This window comes from Amblyomma maculatum, chromosome 4, assembly GCF_055883805.1.
Source record: "Amblyomma maculatum isolate TAMU_Amacu chromosome 4, ASM5588380v1, whole genome shotgun sequence".
Classification (NCBI taxonomy): Eukaryota; Metazoa; Arthropoda; class Arachnida; order Ixodida; family Ixodidae; genus Amblyomma; species Amblyomma maculatum.
In genome coordinates, this window is record NC_139347.1 from 34,527,695 (window position 1) to 34,544,626 (window position 16,932).

Sequence of the window (16,932 nt, forward strand, 5' to 3'; positions counted from 1 at the left end):
ACTACCGCGATCTTGACCAGAATAGCGCACTCCAGCAGCCTACATTACGACTGCGGACGGGCAATAAAGTGCCAGCAAGTGAAGCTTCGAGCACGGATACGAGTCTAGTCACGTGGTGCCTCTTCGCCACTTTACCCAAGTCCGCGCGCGCAGGTTCATTTGGTGACCCCCAATCCGCTGCCGTGACGTTCGATGCTTGGAAAGAAAGACATGCATCAGCCTCGTTGATTTCAAGGCGATAACGGTCGAGTCAGGCCTATGCATGGACAGTTATCTTTCCGCCGATTCGCGCCGCGTGTGAAACGTACGCGGCCACGCGTCAAACTTGCAGCCTCACGGCCAGAAAGATCGGCCGATTAAAGCTCGTGATAGCGCGACTTCTTCGCTATAGCCACATGCGTTCCACGCACGAAGAAAATTCGCAAGCAAAAAAAAAAAAAAAATAAAAATAACCCAGGTGCATGTAGTCTTGGCCTTGCGGCGCCTTGACTTTCGCAGTGCTCAAGCGCGTTGTCGGTGCAGCTGACTCGACAAACATGTGATCTGTACTCACCAGTCGCATAACACGCCCTGCTTTAAAAAGCATGCATTGCGTCAAAGATCCACGTAAGTAAGCACTCGTTGTTGTTTGTTCCTTGGAACCATGTACTTTACAGATAATTTGCCTAAAATATGTTAACAGGTGAACCACTCTAAATGTCTGTTAACGAGAGGAGAAACCCTTTGCACACAGAGTACTGGAAGCGCGAGCTCCACCGCTCAAGTGACTAGTCATAGCGTCAATCTTGCGCTTTAGGGTGGATCACGAGACTTCTTTTGCTGTGAGAGTGTAGGGTCTTGGGGATAATTTGGTGGCGTAATTCAGCGCATTTTCCCATATCAGCGCGTTTCTGCATTCCAATTTGCGTTCATATGTCGTCGTTGTAACAGCGAAACGTTATTTTCTCTTCAATCACAGTAGCTTATCAGAGTCTCAATGCCATGCGGACGCGACCGAGTTGGATATTCCCTCGAGTTTTGATCCGAAAGAAGAGAAGCTTCCTGTTTCATAGTTAGTAATCTCACAGTGGGCTAAGAGTGCGCACAGTCAATAACAGGCATAGTGTGTATACTTTTAGTGAGAGCTTTGTGGGTCTCCTGTTTTAGGGGTGCTTCTATAGCTCATCGTGTTATTACTGGACATCTCTTTCAATCGGTGAGGTAATTTGTCGATAAAAATAATTCATTTAATGACTAAGGTGGATTTTCATAAACATCACAAAGCCATAAACACGAAAACTGACTGAGGCGCACCGCAAAGTAGGAGGGCGGCACACAGTGGCTCGGCGAAAATTATTTTACAAGGAGTGTTAAACGTCGCTGGTAGAGAAAATAGAGGGCTAAACAAGGGGGAGTCGAGGGCTCAGAAAAATTCGGGGACTGTTGAGACACCAAAGCGATCCCGCTACGCCCCTGGTGGGACACGTGTGCTACCTGCGTCGCCACGCGGATGCTGCCCAAGAATGGAACCATGGGATATGTACTCGTAAATGGAGCTTGGAAGTAGACAAGTTTGAGCTTCCAGATTCTCTCGCTTTAGACATGCTTTTGCCTCCTATAAACGACGCCGGTTTCACCAGTTTCGAATGGCAGAGTTGTCCTAACGAACGCAGCGATGGATTTATGGGCTCGGACCTCCCGCATTCTATATCCTCTCATCCTTTTTCGTCCCTTGCTCTTCTTAGAAGGCGTCCTATTAAAGCATAAACATAGAAGAAAAACGTGGAAGGTATTCGTTCTGTAGCGTTTGCGACTGAGCGATAACATCCTCGATTGTAACACGTCTCCGGTAGATCATCCACTCCCAAACTGATCGGTGTCACAATATAATCACTCTCACATGCACGTGCAACCGTTTGTGGAGCTGCAGCTGCGACAAAACGATCTTGCGGAGTCACCCCTTATCATTCAAGTACTACGTATTTACTGTTGATAACAAATAACAAGGCATGAAGGGGCCTAGTTAGTCGGCACTCTCAACTGATTTTACTGTACGAGAATAGAGCTTTTATACTTAATCAGAATGACAGAGCAGAGTGCGACTTGTCAGAGCGGAATATTTCTGCAACCACCAGGAACATTATCAGCCTTCGAACATATAACCTGATAAATGGCTCTAACCATTCATTTGGCAGTCTTCGAGGCCGACTGATGGTGTATTGATGTAAGTTTACGTTCCAGAGGTACTGATTTCGAATTCTACGACTATTTCCATCTCGGTTTTTGCTTTTTCGTACCCTAGAATGGTGATGTCGTCTAAGTCAGGCTTGCAGTTTTCGTTGATTTCTGATTTTGCAGAGACTTGGATGGCGCTGTCTTTTACATCACAATGAATATGCGTAAAAACGCCATTTTCTTTACGATTACATATAAAATCGACATTTTGCGTACAAAGAAATAAGCTGTAAGTACGCTCTTCTTCTGTCTGTGGTTTTATACCAGTTTAGAGCAATATCTCTACAGTGGTTCACTGCTGAAGCTACGCAGCACGGAATTTATAATGCCGAACTCAGCATAAATTAATAATGGTAACTTCACAATATATATTTTCGCTCCTTCACGAACTTTTTAACACTAATTAAAATACGTGGATGAAAACGAACATAGCTTTGAAAAAGACCTATCCTTTATTCACATGCGCTCGATTATTTCAATGGCGCAGAACTGAACCCATTCCAGTTTATCAATCAATTTAGGAGGAAACAAGGAAATAAACGAAATAACAAGAGTGCCGACCGAAACCGCACGTACAGTCATTTCCATCTTCCCCTTGGCAAAAGACTCCGAGAAGCGGCGAAAGCCCCGGGGTGCATTCCCAGCCATCCGGGGCGTCCCATGCCTCAGCAGCATAACAAGGACACGGTCGTGGCAGCGGCACCAGCGGAAGCTACTTTCGCTAATCAAGTCACGTGTTGCTGGAGCACGGGGCACCAAGCTCAACATAAACTACATCCGCCATAATGATCTTTGCTCTCGTAACAGCGCCGACGCAACCGAGGGACGCTTCACCCCCAGCACAGCGGCTGCGGAGAACGCGTACACAGGCGCCGTTGACGTGGCGATCCGTTGAGCAGCGCCCTGTAGCGGCAGTCGCACCGTTACAAATAAGCCATCTTTATATATCGTCTCAGCAAAGAGCTCTGATCATGACAAGGCTATTTAAAAAAGATCCCGTTCTGCCCACCTAGACAACTGAGACTTCCGAAGTGGTGTGGCGTCCGTGCTTTCAATATCGCGTTAATCATGCGTCATCACGCTCTTCTGGCAATTTCATAATGACGAAAGTGCGCTGATTACAACAGAAGCGTGTTCAAGGTTTAACTGGCCGAAAAACAAAAAGGCAGATTTTTACAAAATCACAAACTCGCTGCTCATCACCCAGATGACGCGCACGTTACCGTTACGTCATAACACAACGTTTTGCAACGAGCGACGCATTCCGGTTTGCGCATGTGACCAAAACCGAACTCTCATCGGAAATGTGAATCTCTTCAGCCAAACCGTCCGCAGAGTTATACGGACGTACAGCGCAGGATGATGGGATGCAGCAGCTTCCCTTCCCGTACCTCGCATCGGTCCAGGCCCAAGGCAAGTGCCACGCGCAGTTCGTCTAATTAGAAAGTGCCGCTCAAATGCATACGCCGGAAATCCCTGCCGAACGCCCCCTGCAGCAGCTCTGCGCTACTTCGTTGGCGACGGCCGGCGGCGGCGCGCCACTTCTCTGGAGAGGGCGCACGACGGGCTTTCGTTCGTCCAGCTTATGCTGCAGCACATTTCTTTCTTTTATTTTGCTGCCCTTCTACCCGCCCCCATGCCACGGTGATTGCGCATCGAGGTTCGCGCGATGATTGCAGGCGCGACACGCTCGCCCGCCGGAGATGCGAGGCGGCGGCCCTAATTGACACGATGGACCCCGGGCCGAGGCATGCCGGCGCATGCGGTCGCCCGGACGCCGCTCTTTTGCGAATGACTTCGGCCCGCTGTCCAACTCGGCAGCAGCGCTTCTACTGGATGGCTGCTCTTCCCCGCATTATGCTGATTGGCAAAAAGAGAGCTCTGCGTGCCTCTTGCGCATTGCGGGATTCGACTACACTTTTACTTTTCTTTTTCGCGTTTTTTTTTACTCAACTGTGCTGGTAGTCTCGATCAGTGTTCGTATTAGACGAGTGTACGCTGCAACCGAATAATTCCTGTAGCAACTTTTTATACCACCCGGCACCTGAAACGCGGTCTTTCGTTGTTAACAGTGGGACTAACTTCTTCCTTGACTGGTTAACGTTAGCAAGAAAACACGAACTTCATTAATAAGTACTTTGGACGGCAAGAAGATAAATTAAAAAGACAAAAAAAGAAGCGTGTTGACCTCTGTAGAATAGGACTGAATACAAGCTAAATGGATATCGTGAAACGGCCTATGGAAAGGCCTAGACGAAGAAGCTTTGCTCTATAAGCTTACTGACTTTCTCACCTCCTCTTCTCTTCTACCCTCCCCTTTAATCCCCCCATTCCCATTCCCCAGTGCAGGGCAGCCAACCGGAGTTATTTCTGGTTAACATCCCTGCCTTCCACCCTCCTTTTCTTCTCATTCTCCCTTCAAGGCAGGTACTACACCTGTTGACACCCCCATTCTTCTCGCCTTAAGGTAAGCTTGAAAAGGGCAAAATATAGATGGGTGGTCGTAGGGAGCTAGATCTTTTAAGGTGGCGGTGAAGGTCTCCTAGGCTCTGCTACGCTTCATGAAAGCCGCAGGCCTGATCGATAGGCTATAATTTTGTTATGTAACGTGATATGATTGTGACGTGATGTGATGGGATGTGACTACACTGACCTCACCCATCCCTCTCTTTACCCACCACTTTTATATTCACTTACCCCCCTTCCGCCCCGCCGCGGTGGTGCAGTGGTAAGACGCCCGACTATTGTGCCAGAGTACCCGGGTTCGATCCCGACCGCGGCGGCTGTGTTTCGATGGAGGCGAAACGGAGAGGCGTCCGTGTGCTGTGCGATGGCAGTTGTTATTGTTGTTGTGGCTGTAGGAAGAAGGAAAAGAAAATGCACGGGCCTACTACTGGCTCTGTAGCTGAGCCACCTCCGCTGATGATTTACTGATTTATTTATAGGAAGGGAAAGGCGCGGTAACTGTCTCACTTGTTTTTCTGTGGACACCGCAACCGCGCCGTAAGGGAAGGGAGGAAGATGGGAGTGAAAGTGGAAAGAGAGAAAGAGGAGCCGTAGTGGAGGGCTACGGAGTAATTTCGACCACCTGGGAATTTTTAACGTGCGCTGACATCGCACAGCACACGACGCCTCTTCGTTTCGCCTCCATCGAAACGCAGCCGCCGAGGTCGGGTTCGAACCCGGGTACTCCGGCACAGTAGTCGGGCGTCTTACCACCGCACCACCCCGGCAGGGCCCACCTCCGCTGCCTCGTCGGCCCCGCCGGAGTGGTGCAGTACCTCCGCTGGTTGGTTGGTTCTCAGGAAGGGAAAGGCGCAGTATCTGTCACACTTGCTCTGTGGACACCTGAACCGCGCCGTAAGGGAAGGGAGGAAGGTGGGAGTGAAAGTGGAAAAAGAGAAAGGGGAGCCGTAGTGGAGGGCTACGGAGTAATTTCGACCACCTGGGGATCTTTAACGCGCGCTGACATCGCACAGCACACGGACGCCACTTCGTTTCGCCTCCATCGAAACGCAGCCGCCGAGGTCGGGTTCGAACCCGGGAACTCCGGCACAGTAGTCAGGCGTCTTATCACTGCGCCACCCCGGCGGGGCTGCCTCGTGCACAGAAGAGAAAATAGAGAAGAAAGAAAAGGAAGAGGGAGAGAGAGATGCGCGCCGCAACAACGGCCGTCGTCCACCACCTAAGCGGTGGCGGGTGCAATGACGGCCTACAACAGATAAACATTCGGTGGCAAGTTAGCCCCCGCCGCAAGCGGCGGTGGCCTACCTGTCCCAGCCCCATCAGGGGAGTGCACATTAAAGATCCCCAGGTGGTCTAAATTACTCCGTAGCCCTCCACTACGGCACCAATTTCTCTCTTTCCGCTTTCACTCCCACCTTCCTCCCTTCCCTTACGGCGCGGTTCAGGTGTCCACAGAACAAAATGTGACAGAAAAGAATACAAAGAGCAAGTGTTTGATACCTCGAATGCTGCCTCGATACGTCTAAACGCTATAACGAAGCCTTCGAAGCCTGCCCCGCTGCGGTGGTGCAGTGGTTTAGATGCCCGACTACTGTGCTGAAGTACCCGGGTTGGATCCCGACCGTCGGCGGCTGCGTTTCGATGGAGGCGAAACGAAGAGGCGTCCGTGTGCTGCGCAATATCAATGCTCGTTATGATCCCCAGGTGGTAGAAATTACTCTGGGGCCCTTCACTACGGCACCCCTTTCTCTCTTTCCACTTTCACTTGGTTGGTTTGGTTGGTTGGTTGGTTGGTTGGTTGGTTCATAGGAAGGGATAGGCGCAGTACCTGTCACACTTGCTCTGTGGACACCTGACCCGCGCCGTAAGGGAAGGGATGAAGGTGGGAGTCAAAGTGGATAGAGAGAAAGGGGGCCGTAGTGAAGGGCTACGGAGTAATTTCGACCACCTGGGGATCCAAGAGTGCCGCCGCTAGCTCAGGCTGGCATACGTCGTGCCCAGTACCCCATCCCCCAACATCATAGTATCCACCACCACCACCACCACCACCTGGGGATCTTGAACGTACGCTGACATCGCGCAGCACACGGACGCCACTTCGTTTCGCCTCCATCGAAACGCAGCCGCCGAGGCCGGGATTCCATCCCGGGAACTCCGGCACAGTAGTCGGGCGTCTTACCACTGCACCACCCCGGCGGGGCACGGCGCGGTTTAGTCATCCGCGCAGAAGTGCGACAGATACTTCGCCTTTCCTTTCCTGTGAACCAATTCAGTTTCGATAGAGGCGAGAAATAAGGCACCCGTGTACATTTCGATGTCAGCGCGCGTTAGGGAACACCATATTGTCTAAATTATCCGCACTGATTTGGGAGGTAGGTCACCGCCGCTTGCGGCGGGGGCTTGCCTGCCACTGAATTTTTATCTGCTGTAGGCTGTCATTGCATCCACCACAGCTTCGGTGGTGGACGACGGCTGTTGTTGCGGCGCGCGTCTTTCCCTCCCTCTTCCTTTCCTTTCTTCTCTATTTTCTCCTGTCTGCACGAGGCAGCGGAGGTGGCTCAGCTACAGAGCCAGTAGCAGGCCCGTGCATTTTCTTTTCCTTCTTCTTGCAGCCACAACAACCACAACAGCACTGATTTGGTGTGTTCGGCCCAATTAACTAAATTAAACTAGAATAAACTTAACAAAGCCTGTCTGCTGTTTAGACGCCACTGGCTTGTCTGTCGTTTCTTAAGTCTTCCAGTGTTCAATTGACCTAAGGCCGATCCCTGATTCCTTGCAATCTCCCTCCATTTAGCTCCAGTGACTGTTAGCTTAGGAACTTGACTCAGTTAAAGATAGCGAGTATGTATGCTGTGTTCCATGGTTATCATAACACCGAGAAAGCGTAAGTAAATTTTAATATATGCCTTTATAGTGGCTAACTTCGAATTGAGAACAATAAATCGTGGCAGCCTAAAAAATCAACAACCGAAAGCCTCTTCCTGTATTTTAACGTTACCCGATTGAACGGACTACTCCATTTTATAAGTTTCAGAAGCAATCATTCCGAAGAATTTAAGGAATGAAAACTGCCTGAAACAAAGTATCTGGACAAAGAGTTCTCCATATCCTCGCTACCACCACTTTCTTCTTCACAAATAAAATGAACACAATGCAAATAATAAAAAAAAAAATGGTAGAATATCTTGCAAGAACAACTACCAGATGATGCGATATGGCTATGATGCTAGTAAGATTTCTAAATATTAATCTGTTACAAAGACACATAAAGCTCTCGCCAACCCTGCAGCCGTATGTAGCTGTTCTGGCGAGGCCAGGTGAGATAGGTCCTGTGGGTTCAGCGGAAACATATAGAACATGGGGTGGGCGAACTACGATCGACGTGGCGTGCAACACAATCAAAGTACGGTTTTCTCTCCCCGTGACAAACGGGCGACGCCCGATACAGCCTGTCCCGTCGGAAACGAGCAGCGGCACGATGGAAGCAAATTACTGCCGGCAGTACTGCTGCCGGCCTACGTCGCTTTACGCGCCGTTCAGGACTGGGCTCGAGCAAATTCGTTAGCTGCTGAGGCAGCCAAGACGGCGGCGGTCGCTTGACGAATGCGCCGCTCAGGCATTAACCCCGGGATTGAGCGCCAGTTTCCCCGGCCCGGCGCCATTCCAATTCGTGGGACAATTAGTCTTGGCGCGGTACGCGGTGCGGTTTCGGGGCCGAATACAGTGCCGGCGGTAAGCCCCGTTCGCCATGCTACATACGTCACCGGCAAGCGGCGCTCGCCTTTCTGGGGTATGCGGCGCTTACTTGGCTTTCATTATTATCTTTTCTCACTTTTCTCGAGGCTGAGGGAGGTAACGGGTGGAGAAACCGTGCATTTAAAATTGCATAATTTGTTCAGCCTGGGCCTAGGGATTTTCATAATGGTGTGCTGCTCCTCTATATTTTGGCGAATGAAATTTCATTTGTTTTAAATAATACCCTTTAAAAGCTACGTAAAAAGAGCACCCAATAAACAATTACCAATTTCGCAATGAAAAATAGACCTTCAGGCCAAAATGAAACTACAAACTTGGTTCTTCCGGCTTCCGTCCTTTGCCTATGCTACACGGATATGCGGTTATATGCACGACTTTCAGGCATGCGACCGTAAGCGGATCTTAAGCGAATCTGACAACCAAAAGGCCGTAAGGAGAAAACGCACTGACAGAGCAAGAAGAACGGCAAACAAAATAAAAAGAAGGAAATAAGGAAAGAAGGTAAGTCGAAAAGCGGGATTTAGGGAAGTGGCCCAAATACGAGAAGGGGAGCCCATTTTCGGGGGGACAGGGATTGAGCAAATAGCATTAGAAGCCCGCGACCGCTTAGGCAACTGCGTCCGTCACGCGATACGGAGCTCGGATAAGTGCGCCGACGCAGTGCGGAGAGTGGGGAGGAGGAGAAGCGCCGCGTCAGCTGCGTTGCCACCTCAGCAGAGACGTGCGCATCTCTTCCTACCGCTCGACGAGCGACGATGAGTCAGGGATGCGTGCGCCGAGGTTAACCGTCCTCCGCGTACCCGCCACAACTCCCCGCGGCGTCGGTTCCCGTGTCTAGCTGTTTCCTTTACCACAGTGCTCACTTCGAAACGCAGTATATGCGTGCAGCGGTTTCTGGAGGCTGAAATCTCGTGAGTTCGGCCAGAAGATTGGATGTAACGTCGGGTCCATGTACTCGGTTTGCCAGTCATAAGACAGCTACCCGCAATCTTCAGTAGCTTGACACGAGCGAGGTACAATGTTTTACAAGCAGCTGCAAAATCGAAGCTTTATCTGATGAATTCGCCCTAGAAGGCCGTTAACTTTCTACAGCTAAGGCGGATGTATTCGGAGACTAGTGCTCACAGCTCACTTACACTGTCCATCGCTCGGGTTCACGATTTGGAGGTGCCTTAACTTTCAACTCGTTTGAAGTGGCGAGGGTCCAGTATCAATGTCCAGGTTATATTAGAAGCCACATCACGTCCTAGAATCATATCAGGGCTTATTTATCCATTGGTAAACCCGCCTGTATACGTTACCACTCTTTGTATTTTAAAACAAAACGTTAAATGGCCTTCAAAACCAAAGCGAAAAATGCTAAAGCTGTACTTCTCGTGAACACGCTATACTTTGCGAGAACGTTCTTGCAGGCTTGTTGGTGCATTGCTGAAACTGGGTTTTTAGCGCAGGCTGACAAGCACGGGAAAGAATTAACGATCCTCTGTCTTGTCACTTAGTTCCTTCTCGTGTTTGTTTGTATGCGCTGGAAACCCAATTTTAGTAAAGCTATTTTTTTCCTGTGACGGTTCCTCTGCCTTTATGAAAATGACGAAATCGGCGCCCAATGATGGCGACAGAGGAACGGTCAAAGATCACGAGATGCACAGCTTAGCTTGAGCAGTGCTGCATAGAATTATACGTCCGCAGCATATAGGAGCCCATCGATGGCAAAAGCTTCGACCTGGAACCGCTCAGGGAATGACCGTAGAAGAGAGCGGGGTTCAGCGCGGCGGAAACCATTCGTCCCGACCAGGGAGTGGAATTAGTCGTGGTTGGTTGGGCTCATTTGCGGTTCTTGAGTCACGTGACCAACACGCAACACGGACGACTTTCGCCGCTTCTTGCCCTTCGGCGTCGGCTCGGTTCGCACTGTGGTAGACTTCTGCAGTCCTCGGTAGATGTAAGGGCTCATGCTTAAGGAGAAATGGCTTGGCTGGTCCATCATAGAAAAGTGATTTTGGTAATGGGTTTGGGATATGCACGATGGAAACAAAAGTTACCGTTTTTAAGGCTATAGTTGTTATCTGAACCTAGCCGTTATGGAGAATTCGCAAATACAACAATGAGAAATGCTTATTAACGCCATAACGTTACAGGACTCGTGCACCGAAAACACGGTATCAGAGTCGGCGTTAGCATTATGAGCGAATAATCACGTGCATGGCGCTGACAGGCGGCAGCTGGCAGCTGACATGGCCGCACAGTGACTGGACCTAGTATTGTCTGACGTTACTTTTGGCAGGAGCTGCCAAATCGGGCCTCTCCTTTCATGTGGGAGGGTGATATCAGAATCTTCCTTCCCAGACCGTTGAATTCACGTTACCCCTAGGTCACTTTGGCAAGTTCATACGGATTGCTTAAAGTGAGGCTTTATATGTGGGCTGGTAGCCTACGCTATCGCGTCATACTCTTAACGGCGGAGCTTAAGTGTTCCCCATAATTCTTATATATACCTTGTTCTCTTAAAGATGAATTTTGTACTTGCCGCCCCAAACGTGCGGCAGATTCACAATATTTCCATTAAGTAAATCGACTGCTCTTTGTCTTTTTTTCAGGTGTGTAATAATTTCGCGTTGAGAAGGCAGTGTGTGGCATAGACGATTTATGAGACGATTTACTACTGATTTCAACTTATGTGTCTGGGGCACTATTATTGCAACAAGTGTTAACGAAATCGATTCTATATTGCTTCTTTTTCTTTGCTTGACCAAGAAAAAACTTGTTTTCAAAGCCTTCTCATTCGGCTGTTCGTACAATTGGCACGCTGGTAACTCTGACTGCTTCCATATCTGATCACTTTTAACAAAAATGAACTGAAAATTGTAGGTTTACGGCAATACCTGTTCACTCGGACAGAGAGGGAGGGGGGGGGGGGGGGAGGGGGCTATTGTAATGCAAATTGCAAATATACAAGCAAACAGAGTCTCAGGAAGAGGAGATTGGACAAGGCGCATTCTGAAATGCTCTTGTCCTGCTGTCTATTCTCCGTTACAGTAAGTATTCCGATTGTACTGCAATGTGGTTACAGGGAAAAATATGCATTACAATGTAGCAACAGTAAAAATAACTTTGATAGAGTAACTGCGACACAGTTAATACCTGCAGTTTTGCAGAATAACAAAGGCCAAATCATTATTAAATCGCAAAAACGAAGATCAACTACCTCAATGTCAGTTAGTGGCTGTTTCGGAAAACAAGACATATGAAAAGCTGTCATTTTTGCATGGTCAGTGCAAACACGTGGACACTGGGACTTAGACACGGCGGACTGGTCACGACACATTTAAGAGTGCACAAAGGAATCGTGTCCATCACTAGGAGATTAATTCGCATTCCTTTAGAGACATACAGAGCAGCAAAACTCGTCGTCAACACATGTTATGCTATCATTATTCGTTCTAAATCAAAAACTTTATGAGGAAAAAGTTTGAGCGGTCATTTCTGTGTTCGATTTTCGCTGTCAGAAAAGGAGGTTGAGCAGTTTTTCCTTCAGTCTGAGGACCCCGTTTTCTACTCCTACCGGCAAAATGCACAGACGAAGGCACCTGTTTAGCCACGCCGTCTCACTTTCGTGGAACACAAGAAAGCTCTTAGCGCCAGCAAAACGACGCTGGAAAATGCTGATTACATGACACGTCTTTTGAGCTCGCCTGCCCAAATCAGCGCTAAGAGACAACGGCTTGCACATGGATAGATAGAGGAAAGTGCACCTCATAGAAAATAACAGCAGCATAAAGTAACAGACTCCACAGCAAAGACAAACAAAGGAAGATGTCCGCTCGCCTCTCCCGCCTTTTTCTTCCTACGAGGCAGAGAAAAAGAGAATGGCTGCCATGAGCAGCTTCTGTGCTAGCATCTCGTACGCTCAAAAGGATGCCGGAGGCGCGATCAGCGTCCAAACAATGAAAGCGAGTTCCTGGTCTCGCCAGCAAAATCAGCGCTGCAGGGATGAATTAAGACTGACGTGAGCAGCAAAAATACGAGAAAAAAAAAATGCGCCAAGGCAGTCAGACATGGGAGGCTGTTATGGGAACAAATATTGGCACGAAGGTGGGAAACAAACACTTCCCTCTTTTGCGAGTCCCTTAAACGTGTACGTGGAAATGGGTTGGGAGGAGGAGGTCTTTGTGTGTATGCCTCCAGGATGTGGTTTGCGAAAATGCGATCACCGTTCCGTAAACGGGGAAGAACGCGGCGTAATTGAAACCGCGCAGGCTTCAGTGCCTTCGGTGCGCGCACGATCTCGGAAGCAACTTCCGTTTTGATCCCTTTGGAGTGTCGCTCTGACAGGAAGTGTTGGACTGGAATTACGGTGAGCGAGCAGAAAAGTTAACCTGCGTCATCAAAGGCAGATCGAGGGAGCTAAATGAGAAGCAAGAAGAAAAATAAAGGCGAACACGTGGAAACAAGAGATAGGAGAAGTTGAAAGCATGCTCCAGAAGGGTGTACGCGCCAGTAAGCAGCCGTTCGCATTTGTTTGCTCTGTCCGCAGTATCGCGTCCTGTGACATCAACAAACGTCGAACAGGAACGTGTGGGCAAAAAAAAAATAATAGCAAGAGAAGAAAGGGGTAAGTTTCACTGGTGGGACGAGAAGCAATAGGCGAAGTGTACGAAGCACGCGTGAAAACTATCACAAGTTGAATTCTGATGAGATCCCTTTCAAAAGGAACTTAGGCCTCAAACTCCTGTAAAAAAGGGCCCCCATTTGTTCTATTATATTTGTTTGCATTCCGGTTAAACACCCTTATCGCCAAATCACGAAGCCGTTTTCAACACACCCCCCCCCCCCCCCTCCTTTATTTTTTGTTCTCCCTATTCGAAAGAGTCGAGACAAAAGGCTGAGCTTCGCTGGCAAAGTTTTGCCGACAAAAATGGAGTAGAGAGAGATACATGAAAAAAAAAAAAGAAAACAAGAAGCCCAAGATCAAGGCTCCGAACGAGAAACAAAAAAAGGAGGAAAGAACGGAAAGTGAGGACTCCCGCGCACCGGCGGAACAGCGGGAAGAGAGACATATATGTGTCTCCTGTCGGGCGTACGCAAGCTCGACTCCCGTCGTGTGTGTGCAAACACATTTATGCGAGGATCGAGAGGAAGGGGTTGTTGGCAAAGGCCGGAAGCTCATCCGAGAAAAATAAACAAAAGCGCGAATTGGCGGGCGGAAGGGCAAGAAAATGGAAACAAAGGAGCGAAGCTGTTCTACCGGCTGGATACAGCCATGCATGAAAGGCGGCGAAAAAGAGATCTGACACCAGCAAGTAGTAGGAGCAGCTCCGTGGCAAGAAGGACAAAAGAAGCAGAAAGGGGGGGTATGAGACAGAACAGGGAGTTGGCGCCGTTTTGCGCCTCGCTGGCGCCCCCTACCTTCGGTCTCGAAGAATTAATGCATCGCTGGCATCGCAGACGCCACTCTCAGCTTTAATCGCCATGTCAGACCACCTTCCCTGGGAGCGACGCCTCCGTTGGCTTCGAGGCGCACCTTCTTCCTTTCCCTTTATCCGCACCATGTCTCCTCCTACCACGGTTTCCTTACTCTCCTCCCTCCCTCCTTCTTCACCCACCCCTTTCTTTACACTCCCAACCCGCTTCCGTGCTCCGTGACGCCCCAAGAAAAGCGGTCTTGCCTCTGCGCGAACATATCAGACTTTTTAAAACCTCGTTCTCGAAAAGGGCACTTTGAAAACTTTGTACCCCGTTGGTTCTATGCACGACTGTTTGGAAAAAAAAAAATAAAGAAAATAAAAACTTGTCGATATCAGTATTCGCTGCCTTTAGGCGAACATGAACATAACTCGCCTCCAACTTTTTTGTTGTTGTTTATATGTCCTCACCGGCATTGAAGTCTCCCTAGAAAGGGTTGCTTCGAAAACGGCACAATGCTGTATAACTAGGGTGGTTCTTTGTTAACGGCTTTACCGTTGTTTCATACCAAATCAATCCTTTAAAAATGTGTGCTTTGTTCAGCGGTTCTGGAATTATAATAAGAGTAAAGTATTTTTTAGTTTTCATATTGCAACTGGTGATTTAAGTTAAAGATTTAGGTTACTCACGTACAACAATGCCGGCAAAGCTGCCTTTCAGATCTCATTTTTGCGTGCTTTTAGTAGTATTCGTGCGTTCGTGAACCACTTTTTGTTGAAGAAGAAAACAGACAATGCAACTTTTCTAAACCATGGGATTAAATTAGGAGCTGCATTATATGTCCATCTGCGCTTCTTTTCCAAGAGGTGCTCTTTGTGACCGGCGTACCAAACTTAAAACCAGCTTTTGTTAACTTACGCCTATTGTTCACATGAGACTAAACCTCAGTAATAATAGCGATATTAGGTACTACCTACTTATGAAACTAGAGAAGGTAGTTTTGCTGTAGCTGGGGTTCTAGGAAGATAATTTCTTGTTTTTTTTTTTCCTTTTCCTAAAATTTACCCATTTTAGGACCTTCCTTTTGTCTTGAATATTACTGATCAAATAACTCGATGCTTATTCAACCAGGCCAGAATTTGTTTTTTCAAGGGGTGAAAACCAGATAATGTTTGTAGTGAAATACCTATAAACTAATGAAAAATTTTGGGGTAAATAAAGTAGCCAAAATTGTTTTGCGAGGACAAAGTTCCGCCCCGCAAAAGCAGAAACAGTATATGAACTTTTTCGTAGTCAGAGGCTCTCTTGACTGCTCTCAAAATCACAAAGGACGATGAAGAGGCATAAAAATATAAAAGAACAGTAACGGATTCCGTTGGCGTGTTTACAAATTCAAGTCGCCATAGACTTCTGGCGCATACTTATCCCGCTAGTTTCATGGATATTTGATATGTCTTTATGTGAAGCCAACGTTTTGGGCAAGTCAGAGGTTGGTGCAAAAAACAAAAGAGAAGTGCCACGGAACGAAGATACGTTCTTCTTTGACCAAAACTCGGAAGCGGGATTGCTGCCACAATAATTCGAAATCAAAGGAACCGACAGGAGGGAGCGGAGGGGGGAGGGGGGGGGGGGTATTAGAAGACGAGTGAGCTGCGCCTTTAAAGGTACGACTCGACAGCGTTAATTGCTTCTCTATACGTCTAGTACATTTCTTCGCTTAATAATTAGTCACCTAATTGTCATCTTCATTATCTGACGCATACTCAGCAGTAACCAGTCGTAAGTTACCCCGTTATGCGAAAACTCACTCATGGACATATCGAAATCCCCACTTTAACCAAGCCGTGCAGACGTGCCTGCATGGCCTGTCTGACTTGATATGTAAGGGTGCCGCATTATTCGATTCGCTTGTGTTCTGCGCGTCATAGCCACAGTAGCTTATGCGCCATAAAACACCATATAACTAACTGTTGGATTTCCATCCAGCTCACCCACTTCAAGAAGCCCGAGTTGACAGTTCCTGTCATCTAGGCCTTGCCATGGGGTCCCGTGGCATCACTCAACTCGCCGATCAGTCAGTGCCAGACCATTCCCCTTACTACCGCCAGTTGGGTCATGCCTGTGACTTTCCAGTTGCAATGCTGATGCCAACGACGACGCTGGCTTTTCTGGATTACGGGGCCTTTAAAGCTATCGCCTTAATATGCCTTCCTTGTATAGTGCACATTTGCTTCAATTAACAGAACTTGCTGAAGATGATACTATGAGAAGTAATTAAGTTCCCAGCTGTTGGTAGTTTGCCCCTTGAGACAGAGTTAGGCGTGTTATCAGGGGTAATGAGCGAACGATGAAGATCAAATGATCATTACGACTACGACTAGCACTGCAACTGAGTGCTAAACAGGAATCTCCGCATGCGACGTGAGGTTTCGTGTAACAGTGAAAGAAGCAGCTGAAGAGTGCATGAAACTTACGGGTAATAAGTTCAAAGTCTTTTTGAACCAGATGATTAATTGGTGGTTTAATCGTCCAATAAAGTGACTCAGACGTTCGGGCTTTTCCACAGTGCACACCGCCGGGCTCGGGCCGTAACAATGATTCATGTATAGTAGTGCTATTTTTCGATTAATGAAACTGTTGCTTGAATGGCGAGAACCAAAGCCATCGGATGTATAGTTCATGTAGAGGTGTTTGGCAATATCAAACCACGCAGGACAGTATGGGCACTAAGCGACCGTAGATAAAATAATTTCAACAATGAAAATCTTCATAAGCTTTTTATCACTGCTCTGACGCAAGCGAGAGTAGCATAAGCTTTGCCGCAGTTCGAATTCCTGATTTCATCCCCATTCTAAATACTAGCTCAATACCCGTGCGAACGTCCCGTATATATACTTCGCACATTCAGATCCCTGCATCTCGGCTATATGTTAAAAAAATTATAGAAGTTCAACTATACTTGAACTAAGTTTCACTAGCAAAAGCCATCGGCCGCGGCTGGAGTCGGCACACTGACTTTTCTTTCTTGGCTTGGTTACACGCTTGGTTAGTGTCTCGGCAACGGGCTAGTCTGGCTTTTCGTTAGTCGAT

General features: G+C 48.1%; 1 long non-coding RNA gene across 3 annotated transcripts in view; it reads left to right on the top strand.

The window, feature by feature from the left end:
• The first annotated feature begins 505 nt into the window (after positions 1–505).
• The window catches only part of LOC146190670 (uncharacterized), a 187,457-nt gene continuing 171,030 nt past the window's right edge, over positions 506–16,932 (top strand). For all 3 annotated transcript variants that reach the window (XR_014706565.1, XR_014706564.1, XR_014706566.1), the window contains exon 1: positions 506–606. This is a non-coding gene — a long non-coding RNA (uncharacterized LOC146190670). The remainder of the gene's footprint in view (positions 607–16,932) is intronic.